The 18,693-nt window shown below is 41.9% G+C and overlaps 1 long non-coding RNA gene across 7 annotated transcripts in view; it reads right to left on the reverse strand.

The window, feature by feature from the left end:
• LOC124850981 overlaps positions 1 to 18,693 on the reverse strand; it is a 146,711-nt gene that overhangs the window by 24,599 nt on the left and 103,419 nt on the right. For 6 of the 7 annotated variants that reach the window (XR_007032075.1, XR_007032072.1, XR_007032073.1 and 3 more), the window contains exon 16: positions 10,239 to 10,349. This is a non-coding gene — a long non-coding RNA (uncharacterized LOC124850981). Of the gene's footprint in view, positions 1 to 10,238; positions 10,350 to 14,436; positions 14,548 to 18,693 lie in introns of those variants that run through there. The other variant, XR_007032076.1, reaches the window with a different exon arrangement.

The raw sequence follows: 18,693 nt of genomic DNA on the forward strand, positions 1-18,693 counted from the left end.
CTCTTGTCTATGACTGGAGGTGCAGCGACACAGAGGCACTCTCCTGCTCCACTGGGCCACAGAACTATCCCCTCCCCGGGGACCATCGTGGTGGGACCGGCCTCTGACTTTGAGTCCTTATTTAAGAGACGCAAATCCTTGCTCAACCAAACAGTTGTGACATAATTAAGAGATTTATTGCTTTGGTGGCACTTTGAGGATATTTTTCATTTCTCTGCAGGTACAATGAATTACATTTTGAATTATTTTTCCCCAAATGAGACTTTTTCCTAACAATGCAGGAGGCGTCGTTGGAGTTGTGTCTTCCGTCGCTTAACGGTGAAAAACATGTCACCTCTGCTCAGCTGAAAAGGCCCTGTTTCAAGATGACAAGGCGCGAGTCCTTCTGAGGGTAATTTATGGGCCGAATAAGTGGACATAAAGCACTCAGGTGAATTATCAGAGAAGCCGTTAATTACCTCTAATGATTTGAATGTGACGCGCACCTTTGCTATAAAAACTATTTATGATGCATATTAGGTCAAGCTTTTCTTAAAACAAAGATTCATACACATACCAGTCATTGAAAAATACCCCCCCCCCCAACAAAAAAACAAACAAACAAAAGCAATCCTCCAAACTTAATTAGAAAATGAGAGGTTTATGCTGTTGTGGCTCAATGCGATTTTGCATTAACAATCACAAGGTAATCAAACCTCCGTCACTTCAGAACCACACTGCTCGTGGATGAAGCCTCTTCACTTCATGCCCAATTGATCTAATTACATAAAGGGGATTCTCCCTCTCTGTCTCTCTGATATAGTGGTTCCTGTTAGATCTCGCTGTTCAGTTAATTAAGTCTTCACTCTTTATCACAGTGGTGGACCTGGGAAGGGCCATCCAGTATTCTGTCTCTCCCGGAGCCCGTTTTCTCCCTCGTCTTCCTGTGAAGCTTGAGGTTTGTGTACAGCTCCAACCACTGTCCTGTGCTCCTCCGCGCTGCTTGCCTCGTAATCAGCGACCCCTGTTACTCAATTATGGGGTGGGAATTTGGGCTCTTTGGTGACCTTCTCCCAGTGATCCTACTACTGACCCTTCAATAAGAGCGCAGCCTCCTCACCACTGCTTTGTGTTGCATCATCTTTTTTTTTCTTTTCTTTTTTTTTCATTTGTGGGATCTTTATGAAGAGGGAAATGAAAGGAAGCGGGTCACTCGTGTTGTGTTCTCACATCTACCCACTTCAGAGGCTCTGAACAGGGGCTCGGTGTTTACTTTGATTCTATGTAGGGTACACCTTAAGTTCAAAGGTTGGAGGGCAGGAAGCATCACTCTCTTGTAGGTAATCATATCCAGCTTTGTGCTCCCTGTACCCTGACACTGAGGGTGGCAGCTTAAAGGCTGTCTGGTGCCTTATTCCACCACTGGACCAGACTATTGATATCCACAGCAGCAGCAGCAGCAGCAGCAGCAGCAGCAGCAGCGAACCTCCTTCTCCGGTCTGTGTGTGTGATCCTGGAGCGATTCAGCTCAGCCCCGTGTTGATGTACAACTCTTCTCTGCACTGCGGACCAGTTTTTTTTTATGTACCGTACCTCGTTTCTCGCCGTTCCGCGGTTTTAAGATGACATATTAGCGAGCTCCGGGGTGGTTAGAGGTGATGCAAAGATTACAGCTATTTACTGAATTATCTGTCTGTGAGACTAGACTCATATCTCTGCATATATTACCTTGAGCTTAAAGAGCGATTGCTCAGAACAAGGAAGTTAAAGAGGCAATTACATAATGAAACGGGCCATCAATTCTGTTCGTGGCCTTTTTCCTCTTTGAACAGAGATGGCCCAGATATCCCTGGTTTAGCTGACCCAGTAGAAGTACAACTGTTTGTATTAAACTCTCCTTTATCAAGGGACTAAGAAGCTGCATGGATCTGTCTGGCTTTCTATCTCCATTCTGTAATTCAGTTATTAATTACCCTTCCTCTCAGAGCAGCAGGGGCCATTGTATTTACAGGGTTTCCATGGTGACCCGAGCCCATTTATAAGGTTTGTGTCAGTATTAAGACAAGAACTGTATTCAAATGGCCTTCTGACCGTCTAAATATAGCAGTGGCTCATAATGTGAGGGTTATTATAGTGAAATTAACATTGCTCCATTGCAGGCTGGATTACGCTACAGACTGGTAATATTCAGCAGCTCTGCAGCTTGCTGCGGGAAAAAAAGGCTTTTAGGTTATATTGCACGGTTTGTATTCAGATATTATTGATGTAAAGATGTCGAGATTATATTCTACTTGGTGAGGAATAAATTACATTATATTTAAAGATACGCAAGATATTGCATTGGGTACTTTATTTTAGAGTACAATTATTACATTGTATTTACAGAGCAAATACAATCATAGCTAATTAAAATCTGGGAATTATGTTATAATATATATATATATATATCTATATATACACACACTAGTCATTTACTTAGTATGCTTTAATAAGAAAAAGAAATCAATTATATTAACTCACTAAAAAATGTATGTACTCATTAAGTGATAAAGATAAAATATATTACTGTAATTCCTCATAGGTTACTTAGTAATACCTAATATTAGGACTGTATGGATTATGCAGACAAAGTAAAAACTACAATTTTAACTTTCATATTGGGTGAACCTAGTTTTCATATTTTTTTTTCTGCCCAGATTCTTTGTCAAATTTAAACTTTTGTGTTCAACTATTAAATTATGTTTACGATATTAATTACAGATAACTGCATGTTTATATCAACAATGCATGAGATTCACAATTTACTCAAAGATATTATTGTTCTGTACAGTGATAAAGTGGAGGTGTAACCTAATGCCAGCTTCAGTTTTCAAGGGCCTCCTGTGGACACCATCAGTGGATACAGTCAGAGTCCTACCAGCAGCCCCAGTGTCTCCTCAGTTCTTCTCAGTATTATGGCTTTAGTTTGTCCTTCTGGTGTGGAGAGTCAAAGTGTAAGATAGTCGCCGACTCTTTCTCAGGCCCGAACAGAACCCACACCTTCTGTCACAGCCTCCAGCCCTGGGCCCGACGGCAACCTGCTGCCAGGCCTATGTGCGCTGCCAGTTGTAGTTTTTAATTGGCCATCTGGGGAAAGCTGGATCTAGTGGCTGGATATTAATCAGTAAATTAACCCAGCCATAATACAGCTCCCTCCCAGTGGAAGCCCGGCAGCTGTGGGCAGAGAAAGAGAAAGCGAGAGCGCGCGCGAGAGATGAACCATCGGCTGGAGAAGCTGAAAAGGGAGGCTCCCGAATGGGATGGCCCGTGATTGAACATTTCCTCTGTGTCCCTTGCCACACTCCCCTGTCTGCAGCGCCGCTGACCCCCAATTTGTCTGACAATCACATGGAGGATTATCTCCAGCATGTCACTGCAGATGTCACAGGTACTGCCTCTCGCTGAGGACAAAGCTGCAAATTTAGAGTTACAGCTTGCTTTTTCTGGCCAAAACTGACAGCTGTATAGAAAGCTGGAGCGACTGGAGGGAGAGTGTTTTACAAAAGTTCAGGGGGAGGTTACTTCTGCAAGGTCTTTCTGTGTGGAAAAGTGATGTGTGCGTGTGTGTGCGGGGCTGTGTGTGTGTGCATTCATGTGTGTGTGTGTATCATTAGTGCATTTCACTGACTGGAGTTGCTGGTGGTCCCCAGTGTTAACCAATTAAAAGGCTAATGAATATACAACAGCTAATTATTATTATTAAGCTAAATTATCATAATAGCCTGTGCTTACAGTTTCAGCAATGAGTGTGGACATATAGAGAATAATACTGAGTTTTTAGGGGGCACACACACACACGCTGCTAATAAAGTGATGTGTTGGCATACTGTAATGTGAGATAAAGGAAGAAATAATTGTGCTTATGAAAGCACATCAAGTTGAACAAGGGGTTGCTTCTCTTGTGTTGTGGCACATTTTTTGAGGGGTGAGAAACGTGGATAAATGTTTTCTGGAAATGAAAATAAAAAAAATCTGATTGTTTGTTTTTGGCTAATCTATTGAATTAAACCACCAAACAAATACAGGCAATTCATCACAGTGATGACAAAATCCTGTAAATCCAGCGTTGTCATCAAGTCCTGGTCATTCACTTGCAACATCGCCCTCAATGGCCCAATGCAGACGGAGGCATTACAGGGGTTGCTACCTCTATAGAAACACTACTTTAACGTCTCTCCCAGCTGACAAATGTGTACTGTCTCGTAGTATACATCATCCATCCAGAGAAAATATGTAATTACATTTCAGTGATGAATTGGATTCATCAGTTTCAAGACTTTCTCTTACAAACATCGGCAGAAATATCTAATAGATGAATATTTGTGTTATGAAATCAGCTCCTTGTTAGAGGGATCGTTCATACTGTTTCTCTTCGTCTATCCCCAACTTGTATCATTCTGAACCCATGTTGTCCATGCAGGACGACAGCCTGGCTTTCGGAAAGAAAAAAAACCCAGCATAGCAGCGGATGTCACAATACATCACAGGAAAGCAATGTCAGCCACTGACCCACTCTACCTCTTATATATTCATGCATAGCAAACACAAAGACTCAAACGCGTGCGGCATATGCCACCTGACCCTGCAGAGGGCTTTTATGGTGTGATGTCATCACGCCCCATTGTCATAAATGAACCGCCGCACTCCTCCGCCTGCCTGTCAATAAATTTTGAAGGGGCCTCGGTCATACGTCCCCACTCTACTGTGCTCTAGATGGACATGGAATAATTGCCATGCAAAGAGTTGCACGTTTCCTTTTCTAATTTTAAGGGTCAACAGCATTTTAATACCATTTTAAACACACACACAGTGTTTTTTATGATGCATGTACAAGCGGCTTTTGATAGCTTAACCAGCCAAGCATGGTTAAAGAGAGAAACCACTGCAGCTGCTTCCAGGACCCACTTAATTTAGTCTGGTGACCCCGGTTCACCTGAGTCTGCATGGAAATCATAATGCAATTCAAGTGTGAAGAAAAATGATATACTGTGTATTTACCCCAAATATTTATGCAGGGCCTACTAACAGTCATGCTTACTCCTAATAAAGGGAAAGTGATGCCTTGTAACACTGGCGGTGCTGGGTTGCTGCTACATTGCCTGGGGCCATTGTTTCCTCCATTATCATTTTCATTGGATTCTGTACAGGGCCAGTGTTTCCAGTGTTTACAATGCTGGCCTCATATACTGTAGGCCCTGGGTGTTTTTTACAGAGCCATTTTGGATATTGAGAGATTTCTTTTAGATTTTTTCGACTTCGTCGCCAATAAAAAGTTCAGTGTTTTTATTCCGAGGGACACAGGAGGCATATATTCAGACCAACGTTTACTGACACTCCATCAAAAATATCTCCTATCCAGCCACCAACAACGCAATAACGTCCCATATGGTGCCCTACTAAGGAAATAGAGATTTGCTATAATCTCTAGGTGCTTTTCTCTTCTTTTCCTATCATATTCTTCTCTCCGCTCAAGGTTGCAGTTCACTCAAACTGACAGCTGCTGCAGGGGTCCAACAATGTGTCTATTGCTCAACATCCCCACCACTATCTGCTGACCTGATGATACCATGTGCTACCTGAGGGATGGAAAGCCAGTCTTGGAAACACAATGGGATAGAACAGGAAACCCTGGGTGCAGTATAAAACCCCCAGAATTGGACTGCTATTCCGCAGTTCAGTTCCTTAAGAAGTGTGTCAATAGCTATTAGCTCCCTAACAAGGGGATCAGGTGAGCCCGGTAACAGTGAAGCGAAGCTCCCCGAGGCACAATCATGTTTTATATTTCCAGAGGGGAGGTCGGCACTGTACCGTACTCTGGGTAGCAATCTTCCAGAGGCCTATTAGACCACTGTAGCTGTATAAAGAGTCAAGCAGAGAGGGTGTCTCATCAGTGCTGATAACAGGGTATCTGGTCAAGTCATTAGCTCTCCTCTTATTGAATTCCTCCAACCAAATAGACCGAATGAAGCTAAATAAAGCTATAGATGGTGAGGAGCCTACAGCCCATTAATATGCTGCCACCTTGCCCCCCACCCCCGATCCACTGACACACACTTGCTTTCTCCCCTTTTCCCCTTTTTTTTTATCCGTCTCTCCCTTTCCACTCTTTCCTCCTCTGTCATTCTCTGCTCGTCTCTCTCCGCTCCCTCCCTCCGTCGCCTCCTTCCTTCCCTCCTCTCTCCTCCCTCACTTTCTCCTTGTCTGGGGGCCCTAATGGCGAGCGTGTACAGCAGCTCTGACACCGTCACATCTGCTGGCGGAGAGGGTCTCTCCCTCACCACACAGCCTGCTAATGAGATCTTCCCCCATTTAATTAATACCATAAGAATTTTAATTCTGACTGAATCAATTTAATGTGATGTGATTTTGTCAGCTCTATTCCCCAAGTACAGAAAAAAACAGAGCGGGCCCTGATGCTTATTACATACATCATTTCACGGGCCCTGCATTCCCTGCTGACTTAAACAAATTCTAATTAAGACTAATTAAAGCATCATTTATGAAAACGCTTGTGATAGTTATGCAAACATTCTGGGTGGGTATGCTCTGCATGATAATTACCCCCGGTTTAAATTAAGACCTGTTCCCTGGCAATTATGCTAGCCACACACCAGCACCTCACGGAAAACGCTCTTTATTCAGCTCCTACAATTAAATATGAGACCTGGCTCCTGAACTATCCGGTCAGGATGCATTTTGGAAGAAGAAAAGGGTGATTATGCGCTGTTGTTTTTCCCCTCCTCCGTCAGGTGGAGTAAATGGAGCCAATCCAGTGTTCTGTATCAGAGTTACATTGGGGTTAAAGTAATGATCATAAAGCAGCCAGCGGTGGCTGATATCTGAGCTGACACCCGCTGCCTCTGGATGAGGTGATTAGTCTGTGTTTTCGAGGTGAGTTTTCGTCACATTAATGCTGCTGGGGCAGATGTGAGCAGATGCACCGTCTCAGATCTCCACCTCCGCTCACCAGCGACTTTCACTGGATTACTTCAAATGCACAACATGTCTGCAATTCTACAGTGTGTTTTTTTTGTGATGTGCCTTAATTTTGCTCTTTTCTCAGACAAGAGTTTTTTTTGAGTGATCTTAAAAGAATATCTGAAGTTGGTCTGTGGCTGTGCCAGCTCAATGGGCAGAGCGAGACTCTTCATCTCGAAGGAGTTTTTTTTGACATTTTAGGGAGTATGCTTATTTGCTGTCTTGAGACAAAGACTCCAAGACTCCACTCTCATGCCTTTATCATAAATCCGAAGCTACTACCAGCAGCGAGCTAATGTAGCGTAGCACAAAGACCGGAGGAAGCGGTAACATTTGGCTCTGTCCATAGGTAAAAAAGACACCAGCTAACATCTATAAACGTCACGCTCACAAATGCACCATATCTGCATTGAGTACAAAAAAAAGTCATGACAAACAATTTGTCATTTCATGGAGGGTTATGTGTTATTTTTGGCCAGAGCCAGTTGCCAGGTAACCAGCAGAGACTGCTGGAAGTTACTGGTCCCAGCCAAGAAAGAGTAGAGTACAGAACACCCTGTAAGATGTCAAACTATTGTTTTTACACCGTCTAAACAAATGAGACATGTTAATTGAGTGTATTTCTATTCCTTAAAGCTCTTTATGGGAACTGTACAAAATAATGTATCCAATTGTTTTTTCTTGGTGTGAAAGATTTAGTCTTCTACTGTGCACAAGGTGGAGAAATGGTGAAAACATTTTATGAGAACAGGATTTTCTCTCTGTAATTAAATGTGCTGACCCAGTTGCTTATGTCAGCCGGCGGTTAATAGACATCCTGCAGAAGGCTGCCTCTTTATCAGGCTTTTAGCAGGAGTTTACAGTGTGACGACATTACACCTATCGGCTCCGCTGATACGGTGGCACACTCCCAGCAATTCATTGTTTCAAAGTGCTGAGGGACGGGTTATTCTTACTTTACTGGCACTATTTAAGGCCGCTTCTCCTGCCCAGGAAAAATATCATACTTTTTACACCACAACATCATTTGGGAACTTTAACTTGCTAGTTGCTTTTAAGATTAAGATTTTACTTAGAAAACAGATGAACAGATAAACTACCCGAAGGTAAATAAAGAAGTTTAAAATTTGCTTCACCTTTACCAACTGCAGCATTAAAGTCAACCCACATTTTAATGCATTGATTATTTAGTGATATAAACATGCAACACTGTTGGAGGCATTGTGAAAAAAAATCTTTAGATGAAGAATATTACTGAGTATTTTTATTAAGATGTTATTACTACTCTTTCTTCGGTGAATGATCTTCCATCACTGCCCATGTATTAGGCTTTTCATAGCTTACTCTCATTGTTAAACTGGCCACTCACTACATACATCTCTCATGTCCTAAAGCCACAGGACACTTGGTGTAGATTTACACGTATACCGATGAACAGACGTGAAGCTCTGCGCGGTAATTCATCATACTTTGAAATGCTTTTAATAAAGTTATGGCCTCCCAGTGCTCAGATGGCTCGACATGGGGGTGTTGTTTATATGTTTGCACGGCACTTATCACTTCTGTCGTGTTTGTTTACTTTCCTCAGTATGTTCGATTTTGGCAATGCTGCAGCATTATTGCGTTTTAGAGGCAGCTGGTTCAATAAGATGAAAAAAAAAGAAAAAGTCCCTATTCCCAAATCAGTTGCTCGCGAGGTTGAGGGAACTGGAGCGGCAGGGAGGAGACCCCGGTTCCACCCACGTCCTGTTTTACGTGCACTGCCTTCCCCTGTACATGCAGATGGCACAGCGCTCCCAGATTTCATTTGAGGTAATCTAATCCCTCCACTGCTCCCTCTAGAAAGGAGGAGTATTAGCGGCCATATGTCAACCAGATTTGTCAGATTATTCATTACAATTAATTGCTGTTCCACTTAAGGCCTTTAAGGCTGTGAATTGCTCCGAAATCTATTGCAAACACAAAAATTATGAGTAAAAGACTTTGGCCCTGTCATTCAAATTTCAGGCTGACCTTTAGCGGAGCCTGGCTTTTCTGAGGGAGTGCAGGAGAGAGCGCCTTTCTAATTGGTGTTTCCTCAGACTTTCTTATTTTCATTTATAGGTAGAGTGTCTGTCTCTGCTGACATGGAATACTGGGAAGACTGTTGTGCCAGTCCAGAGTGATTACACCAGCGGCCCACTGAAGTCCACTGTTCACATAATGTTGTAGCGCCCGCTCCAGTAAATATAGTTACATACGGGCTATATTCATATCTGCAATTTGTTTTGCTTATATTTGGGATGCAGTAACACCATAGTTAGCTTTCCACACACTGTACACTGTCAACTGAATTTCAATGTAGACCTTTTTCGAAGGTTGGCTGCAAGGCAGCCTAATAGCCACCTGAATTAATGTGCTGTCCAAGGATATGAGCCATAATACTTTGGTGATTAATGTTTCACTGGTGCGCTGCTTCCATAGTTATGGCTCAGACCCCAGAGATAAACTATTCACTACATACTCAAATCACATTCAACCACGGGTTCACATTCAACTCTAAATAAGATTTGTTATTTGTGTAGTTTTGGTTTTTTTTTCTCTCTTTTTTAAGAAAAACCTAACATGATGAAAAAAAATATTGATTTGAAATCCTATTAGTCCAAATCTTACCAAGTACTCCTCAAAGAAAAAGTCACAGCAAATTACAACATTATGATTGACTATGATTATGATTGAAATCCATGGGGCTGATTCATTACTGATGATGTATTTTGGTTAATTATGGAATTAAGGCACTAGAGGAGTGACTTTAAGCCTGTGTGATTGGCCCACTTAATTGTGCTTTATGAGATGGGGCTTACCAGGCAGGGCTTAGAGACTCAGTGTTAGGGCTGAAGTAGGAGGAGAAAATCTCTCCCAGGTCATATTACCCAGTTCAGAGTTAATGAGAAGGTAGAGGTAAGAGGATCCATCACCATATCAATCTAAACCACCTCTCCTTTCACCTCTGCTCCAACTGTTTTTATCTTTTCCACATTAATCATCATTAGTACTATATAATAATGTCATATAATACAAGTTACACCTGATAATAAAATAATACAATACAGATTTTTAACTAACTAAACTAATTCATAATGAAGAAATACTAAGATATTTTTTTCTTAATGAAAGAAATTACTTCACAGTACACACTTTATATGAATGTGATTGATATTACTGGGTAAGATTCAGTGAGAGGAGGCAGATGTATTGCTCACCATTAATCACAGACAGGAGGGTCCATATACCTCTGTCTTGTTTCTCATTGCACTTGACGGCTCGGGCGGCCTCGAGTGCCTCTGAGCAGCTCGATGAGATCTCATATCCACCTGTATATTGGGAGAAGAAGGCGTTGAAATATTTCAGATTCTTCTCTATGCTCATGGTGCCAGTGGATCGATGCTCTAAACGCCGCTTGCCTGGCCTCGTCTCATCACTGTACTCCTGCCGACTGACACATCCTCATTATATTACAATATGGTTGCCACTAAAGGTCATTCTCGCAGAACATAATCACACACAATCAAAACCACAAACTTCATATATCAAGGAGACAGTAAATAGCCTCGGGGTTTATTTTCTACTGCCACAGAAATGCATTTGGTCGGTTCACAAGCAGAAGTTTTCGGTGACTTGAATCAAAATCTGTTGCTACATAAACATGACATGAAAAAAAATCATTTTAAAGATGTGCAAACTCACTTATCCATTAGTCATAAATAATTCTGGATATCCATGTACATTTGCTTTATCTATTTGTAACATCTGGTATTAAAATTGAGGTTAAATGTTTTTTTATATTGCACATTTTAGCTTTTTTCTTTTTCATTCGTCAGATCAAATGTTAGATGTTTGATAGTTATCAAAAGAGATGGGTGTTATGTCCAAGCCCCTAATCTGTTCCTTCCTCCTCCATCAGGAGGAGCCTGTCAGGAAAAGAAGTGTCAAAGTAAGAAAAAAAAACTGAGCGGAAACACAACCCTCTCCTCCATATTACCATAATGAGGAAAACACACTTAGTGGGCCATGACCTGATGTCATCTGATTATACCCATGATTAATGATATCCTTTTACCAAAACATGCCACTACTGTAACTATCCGGGTTTCAAAGCAGCAGATGTTAATGTATTCGTGCTTTCAGCAATGTTTTCCTGACATCCAGCTTTAACCAGTCAGTTTTTAATTCTTGCTAAAATGCATTGTTTAAATTGCAATTTTTGTTTTGTTTTGTCATGCAGGTATTTCTGTGAGATCGTGTCTCAGTGTGGACCCTTTTTACAGGCTATAAACTGCCAGCACCATCTGTTCTAGAATTACACCAGTTCAGTTTTCATATTAGGTCTGACGGTGGATTCATGTGCACATTGTCTTGTCCGTACAGAAACACTGTTTGAAATCCAGTCCATAATTGGTCAACAGAGTACAGTAAAGTAACTGGAGTACACACTTTCCGCTCCTTTTGGTGTGAGGATGATCTTAATGATGGTCAACCGTATCCCGCGAGAGGGAGCGGAAGGCTGAAATCTTTGTGCGGCTTTAAAGCGTCTTGTTTTCTGCTCAGACTCCCGTCCCCAGATACCAATGTCCAGTCGATGACTCAGTTGAAAATATTTTCCTCTGGTTTTTCCTCTGTCCAGACGCCATGTCAACAAAGCCCCCAGTGTTGCCGCGATGTAGGAGCTACAATGTCAGTCTGTCTGCTTAATTGCGAGTGGGATGAATGTTAATTTACTCAGTCAAGAACCCTCTTTGTAGCCCTTTTATAGCCCAGAGGTGTAGATTTACATCTTAGGAATACAATGAGTTTTAGCTTGTGCTAAAAGGGGGGGGGGGGGGGGAGGTGATTGGGCCCACATTCCTGTACGTCCCACTGCATATTGTTCTATTGTATACGAATACTTCTCTGCCACAGAACAGTCCTGGTTGGGGTAGGTGTTAAAGATGAGGGGGGCATCCTGACCTACTGCTGAGCTCAGGCAAACGGCAACACGCCGTCTCCATGGTTGTTTTGACAAAGTAGAAGTGATGTAACTGCGCACCACATACCCTCAACATAGAACTGTTTTGGGAATAAGGCAAAAACTGTGCATTTATGGCTCTGTGAGTTTTGTTCTTAATAATTAAAATGTATCCGCAGTGTTATACTGTAATGGACAAATTGAGTTCCCGTTTGAACAGTTCAGACATGGTGTGACTCTCTGGGAGATCTGCTTCACCAGTACAAAGTGTGGTACTGTATAATTATAAGAGAGGTGGTCCTGGCCTCGGGGGATTGCTGCTAGATTTCACCAGAAAGGTTCCTGTGCACTACATGAATATGCTCAAGAAATCCACCCCGCATTTGTGTATTGCGCTGTCAAAAAATTAAATGAAAAGTCATTCTAATAGGTGACCCTTGGCCTAGTTCATATTTCCTGTCAATTATGAAAGTATGAAGTCATGCATAGTTATGAGGCATGGGCGGGCCCATTAAAATTCATAAATGATTTGTGTTTATACCAGGTTACTCTAAACCACTTAATTCCACGTGGTCATGTAGAACTAATGCCGTTCCCCACTGTATACCTTAAAAAGAGACGGGGGCATTGTGTTTCCTCGCAATTTTTTAATAACTTGATTTATAATGTTATATTTATAAAACAACTTAACAAATCAGACTTGCTTTATTTTTGCTCCGACAGTGACAGCATGTGATTTAGCAACAGTGTTTTCATAATCATCTGTTTGTGTAAAGCCTGAAGCTGCGTTGGAAGAACTCTTTTGCCAACTGCCATGACAATGGACTAATTGTTTTCTGGTAATTATACCTTCTTCACCGGTAAACGTTTTGTGGACCTCGTGGGTTCCTGCGTAGCTCAGGTGTGTGTGTAATTACATTCCTTAAGGTCAACCTTTCACCAGGATGAATTAGTGAAATTGCGTAGTTGACCACTTTAGGGCATGGATCCAAATGCAATTAACTTTGTTAATAGATCTGCTCTTCAGTGGTAGAAGATGATTCAGAAAGCTACTGATTGACACAAAACATGTGTCACATTTAAAAGTTCTCTCATTAGGACTCCGATCACACATTTGCAAAGCATGGCGCACCTTCAAATTAACAGTCCTCTCATTTTACTCCAAATTATGAACACGTGTTTTATCCTGAATGCCAGCGGGTTACAATACACAAATATTTGATTTGTTGATGTAGGGTCTGGTGCAAGATATTGATCAGAGCACACGCTGGTCAATCAGACTAAATGATTGCATATCAACCCCCAGCCTCTCGTGCTGGCTGGAAGGCATGAGGGGGATCCAGCGGAAACCGAATTATAGCAGCCCAGATATGAGCCGCCTGGCCACTGATAGTTCCCAGCATCCTTGTGGAACTGAGCAATGCAAATGTACAATAAACAGGGTCTAAGCTGGTGGAGGTCTTTCAATCACACAGGGGCAATAGTTCAACCCCCGCCATGCATAATCCCAGCCTTGAAACCCCCGGGACGCCAGCCTCCAACCTGCTCAATGGCACAAAGATATTAGATAGCCATATGTAGATTCACTAGGTAAACAGACTGTCATGATAACACAATATGCTCTCTTTTCTACCAGGAGAATATTTTAAGCTAAGTTCTGCTTTCTTCTGAGAGGAGACTCAAATTGAAGGCTTAGCTCTGCGCCATCAGAATTCGATGCAGCTGTTTGCTTTGTTTAACGTCCTTGATATATCTCTTGCTGAGAAGAAATTGGTATCTCTTCTTTGTGAATTAAGTTGCCCGGGTGTTTTCATTATAATCCGGGCTAGACTGAAGGGTCCGGGCTGAAGGAGGGCCTGCTGAGGGCAGCTGAAGTGTGTTTAGATGAAGGGTGAAAAAAGATTTTAAAAAGTGCACAGAAACAGAGAAAATTAAAATGATACTCCTAGAGAGGAATAGAAGAGAGGAAGAAGACCTTTTTTGGATGCTGATTTTAGAACCAAAAGTCGCGTTCTTACAACCGAAGTGGTTTTATTCTAATGAGATGCTGATTAAATTGACAACTATTAAGAATCCATCGCCCTGTATCTCCTGTATGATTTCCTTTGTGCAGAATTTGACATTTATTGTTGATGTCTTCCCCCAATGTTTCAGCTCCTGAGGTTAATCCTTTCCTGGGACATGTTTACTCACTCACACACACACACATACACACAAAATACATACAATACACACAAAAAACACACAAACAGGCCTGTATGGAAACACACACATGCTGTATCTCTTTCTTTCTCTATGACACAGGCGAGAAGCCCATATGGAGACAAATGACAAGTGCTCACACACATTTACACACGTACGTCTGAGTCTGTCTATTCGTGGGGGAGGGGAAGCAGGGGCGGGGTGGAGGGTGATGGGGGAGGTTGGGGACTGTTGACAATGTTCTCCAGGTCTGTGTAACCCCCTCCTCCGTCCTTCTCTTCCTCCCTCCCTCCCTCGCCAGCGGCTCAGCAGTCCCAGCAGGAGCCACTCCAGCCTGGGGAGAGAGTCCTTCCGGGCAGCGGGGGCTCCAGAGGGGAGGGGAGGGGGGGGGGCACAGAGAGACACACGACACGGGCCACTTTAGAGCTTGCATCACATGATCCATCTGAAAGGAGGTGGCTGATGAGGAGCTGACACTGATCATCCGTTCCGCCCGTCCATTATGTCAGATAGTGTGAAGTGACAGGACGACGTCGTCTTCAAAAATCCAGTAGATCAACCTCTTTTTGTTTGCACCAAATGTAGCAGAAATAGCCACAGGAGACCCAGACAGGACCGGGCTAAGTTGTTCAGAAATAGCTCTCCTCTAATGTGAATGCCAGTTTCCGACGTCTAATTGCTCCAAGAGTTGATTCTTTGAATTTCAAATCTATACCGTTAATTTGCCCAAAGCAGTATATTAGCGTTTCACAGTGTAATAATCAAGTGGCTCTCAGTCCTGCTCCTTAGTACCCAGAGTGCTGGATGTTTTCACTACTACTAGATACCTAATTTCATTCAGCTGGTGTTCGGGGTCTAAATCAGCCCTTGATTACATGACAAAAATGAAAACCAGCAGGGCTCTGCATCCGCGAGGACCAGGAATGAGAAACAACTAAAGCCCACTGCACAGTGGAAAGTGCAAAATGCAAATGAGATCATTTAAAAAGGAAGCCAAGTTTGTCAATTTTAAAAACTTGTCTGTAGGTAAGCTGAAGGCACAAGAGAGCGAGAGAGCGAGAGAGAGAGAGAGAGAAGCTGGAGGCGGTTTGGTTTGGCGCGAAGCACACGTGAGCCTGTTCACAAATGTAAGCACTTGCGAGGAAGAGATGATAATGATGGGATAATACGAATCTATTAGTCCTTCAGTTTTTGCATGCCTAATAATTAAATTAATTGAATGACACTCATTTAGAGAGAATGAAGGACCCAGTGGTGTTAATTCAACCTGTGTTTCCAGATGCTCGTTCCTAAACAGCTAAGTGAACTACCTAATCATAGCCCACCATCTGGGAATTCCCCTCCAAGGCAGCAATAGGAGATGCACCATAATGTGTTTTAAAGACGTCGACTTATGGTTGCCTGCAACTAAACATGTTGAGGCTGCCGTTTAGCCTCCCCAGGAAAAAAAAGGGGGCTGAAAGTAAGTGCCTTGATTATTAACTCCACGTTCATTTAGGGCACCTAATGCTAATTTCTGTCTTTTATATGAAGGTAAATAAGGTCATTATGGCTGTGTTAATGATTAACATATCTCACAGGTGTAATTCTCTGGGAGTATTGCTCTGAGAGTCCTTTCCTTCAGTAAAAAAAAAAAAATCACTCAGTGCCATGCCAACAAAGATGGGAGACTGACTAATTTATCCCCAAATTTGCACCATGTACAAAAAATCATGCAAATGAACTGGGTTCTCAATTGGAAGACACAGCATTTGGGTGACATTAATCAAAGAAAAATATGCAGACAAAGGTGACAGTAATCCCAATACTCAAGCATAAGTGGCACAGCTGTGATTTCGCTCACTGTATAGTACAGTACCTGTGTGGACCGGAGCAAAAAGGGAAATTCTATACATTATGAAACCACCTCCGCTCATTATTTTTAATTTTAGCTCACTATGATCAAGCAGCTATGGGATTCAATTTTTTTTCCACACTATAGTGCTCATACCTTCCCATTACAATAAGGTAATTACAAGTGTCTACTAGTTTTTCCATTATCACTTGGCAATAAGGGGGGAAAAAAATCTGCTCATCAAGAGAGAGAAAAGTTTGTTACTTGAAAACTAGCAAGTGTTTTTGTAGCTGAGATAAGACATGAGGTGCTCGACAAAAGTGGAGGGAATTCAAATAAATCAAAAGCAGCAGAAGCGTGTCAAGATAAATTATATATGTTTTCCAGTCTGGTTAATGATGACTGATACAGACGTGATAATTGTAATTATCTCCCACTGCCTTTCGCTATGTACACATGTGCATCTTCATTAGCTCAGTCAGCCTATAGATATAGCATGGCCACGTACAATTCCTTGGAGTGTGAAATTTCCCAACAGTTGTCTATTCATGCGCTCAGTGTACGACTGTTGTGAGAGCAGTGCACCGCTGCAGCCTGAGCTCACCTAAGCTCTCGACTGAGTTGTAGTGCAACGCAGCCTAATCCCCCAACAGAGCCGTCAAGCCAGCCTGCAAACAGAGCTCTCTGCTGGCTCTCTCTGCATGGAGGGAACAAACCAACATCATAACAAAGGGTATTTATGGAAAAATAGATGCTGGCGCAGCCGACCAGAAAGGGCTTAGCAGTGATCAGACCCCACTCCCACCTTTATCCTTCACCGTTCACATTGAAATGCAAATATCAAGGCAGGGTTTCCACCCGCGTGCCACTCACAAATTGAAAAGCAGTTTTTATCTATGCAAATGCAAGCATGGTAATTGAAGTTAATCAATCAATGCTAGCTTTCACTAAAACCTTGAACATGATTGAATAAAGTAATTATCATTCAGGAGAAAATGATGAAGTTGTAGACAGCATGAACCTTATTAAAGGAGGATTTTGAGTCACAATGGCTTAATTTAGCCAGCAGCCCCCTCTGTGTCTTCCTCCTCTTCTCCCCTCTGTCTCTACATCTCTTTCTCACTCCTCACCTCATCCCTCTTTTCTCCGCTCCCTGGTTCAATCTCGTGTGAAGCAGAATAGCTCACTGTTAAGAATATTTTAAGGCAGTGTGAAATATGGCCAAGTCAGACCACATGTGGTACATGGCATAAGGTAACTCCTGGGAGAAGTATTTATTACAGATTTAAATGGTATTACTCCCCCCCCCACCATTGTCACAGTCACATTTTAAAGACATGACAATCTCTATCAACCTCTGTAACCAGTTTCTGCCTGCCATGTTTGACCATTACATTCAAACCACAGAGCTAAGATTTTAATTTTCTCGAAGAACAAAATTACTACATTTAAAACCTGTGTTGTGTAACAATACTTTGAGCTGTATGAACAGTTTTTTACAGAATCCTTGAAGACTTTTCAAATCATCCGGGGAAGAAAAGATTTTTAACCTGTTGAGACTGAGTTTTCTAACAGGAAATGAGCCCTTTCTCTTGGGGAGGTGGTTGGTCTCAGAGTTTTGGAACCCACTGTGTGTAATTTCCTTCTCCCTTTTATAAAACACCAGCTATATAATTTTCAACATGTACCTATTTAACTGATATGCCATTTCTGCCTACCATCTTGGATTGGGTAAGGGAAAATTGGTGCAACTTAGAAGTGATCATGCAGCAGGCTGAATACTTTTTAAATCCAGATGGTTCGAACCTTCTTTTTTTTTTTAACTCGGCTTTGTTGGCCAAGTATGTTTAAAGACTTTGATTACAGTTTCTGGTAGCTTCTTATTAAGTATGAGAAAAAACATATATAAATACATATATGAAAAAAAAAACAATAGACAATGTCTATTTTTGCTGGAATAAATACAGATTTGATCAAGAAATAAGTAATTTTATAAAAATAAAATATTTACAGCTTGCTTGGATTTATATTTGGCAAGGATGGATGATATGTTCATGTTATTGCACACTTTGTATCATTGTTTATAATTTTTTGGAAAATCTTATACTCAGCTCTGTGAATTAAATATAATGGAAATACACGTGAGGCACAAACTAGGACTAGCACCCATAATGCTTTTATCACATATATACTTATCGAATGAAATATTTAAAATTACCACTGGAGACACGGTAAATGAATAGACCTTGATGAAAAGCACTGTCCCCTCGTAGCTCATCCCCACTGACCGAACCTGAACCCTCCCCGATTCACACTTGATGTATCTGTTCTTTGAGGCTAAAATGACACTTGTACATAATTGTTGAGGTTGGGGATGAAAAAAAGGAGAGAGACATCAGTGTCAACCATTTTCACATGATGGCTTTACCCCCCCAGCTTTCACCTGTCAGCCAAGATGGTGGTAATTGAGACTTCCAGAGTGCTGCTGCTGCTGGCTACCTTACTGTGGCTCTCCTGGCTGCTCTCCTCGTGGCAGGCTAGTTAAAGGCCTCTCCGGTTTGTCACAGAGTTTAATATGCACCCTACATAATTATGCAGGATTCACAGTGCTATCAAACTGCAATTCAAATTAGTTCAGGATTAAAGGCACAGAACAGTACTGGTTCCTTAATTGCAT

The sequence above is a fragment of the Scophthalmus maximus genome, chromosome 14 (assembly GCF_022379125.1).
Source record: "Scophthalmus maximus strain ysfricsl-2021 chromosome 14, ASM2237912v1, whole genome shotgun sequence".
NCBI lineage: Eukaryota > Metazoa > Chordata > Actinopteri > Pleuronectiformes > Scophthalmidae > Scophthalmus > Scophthalmus maximus.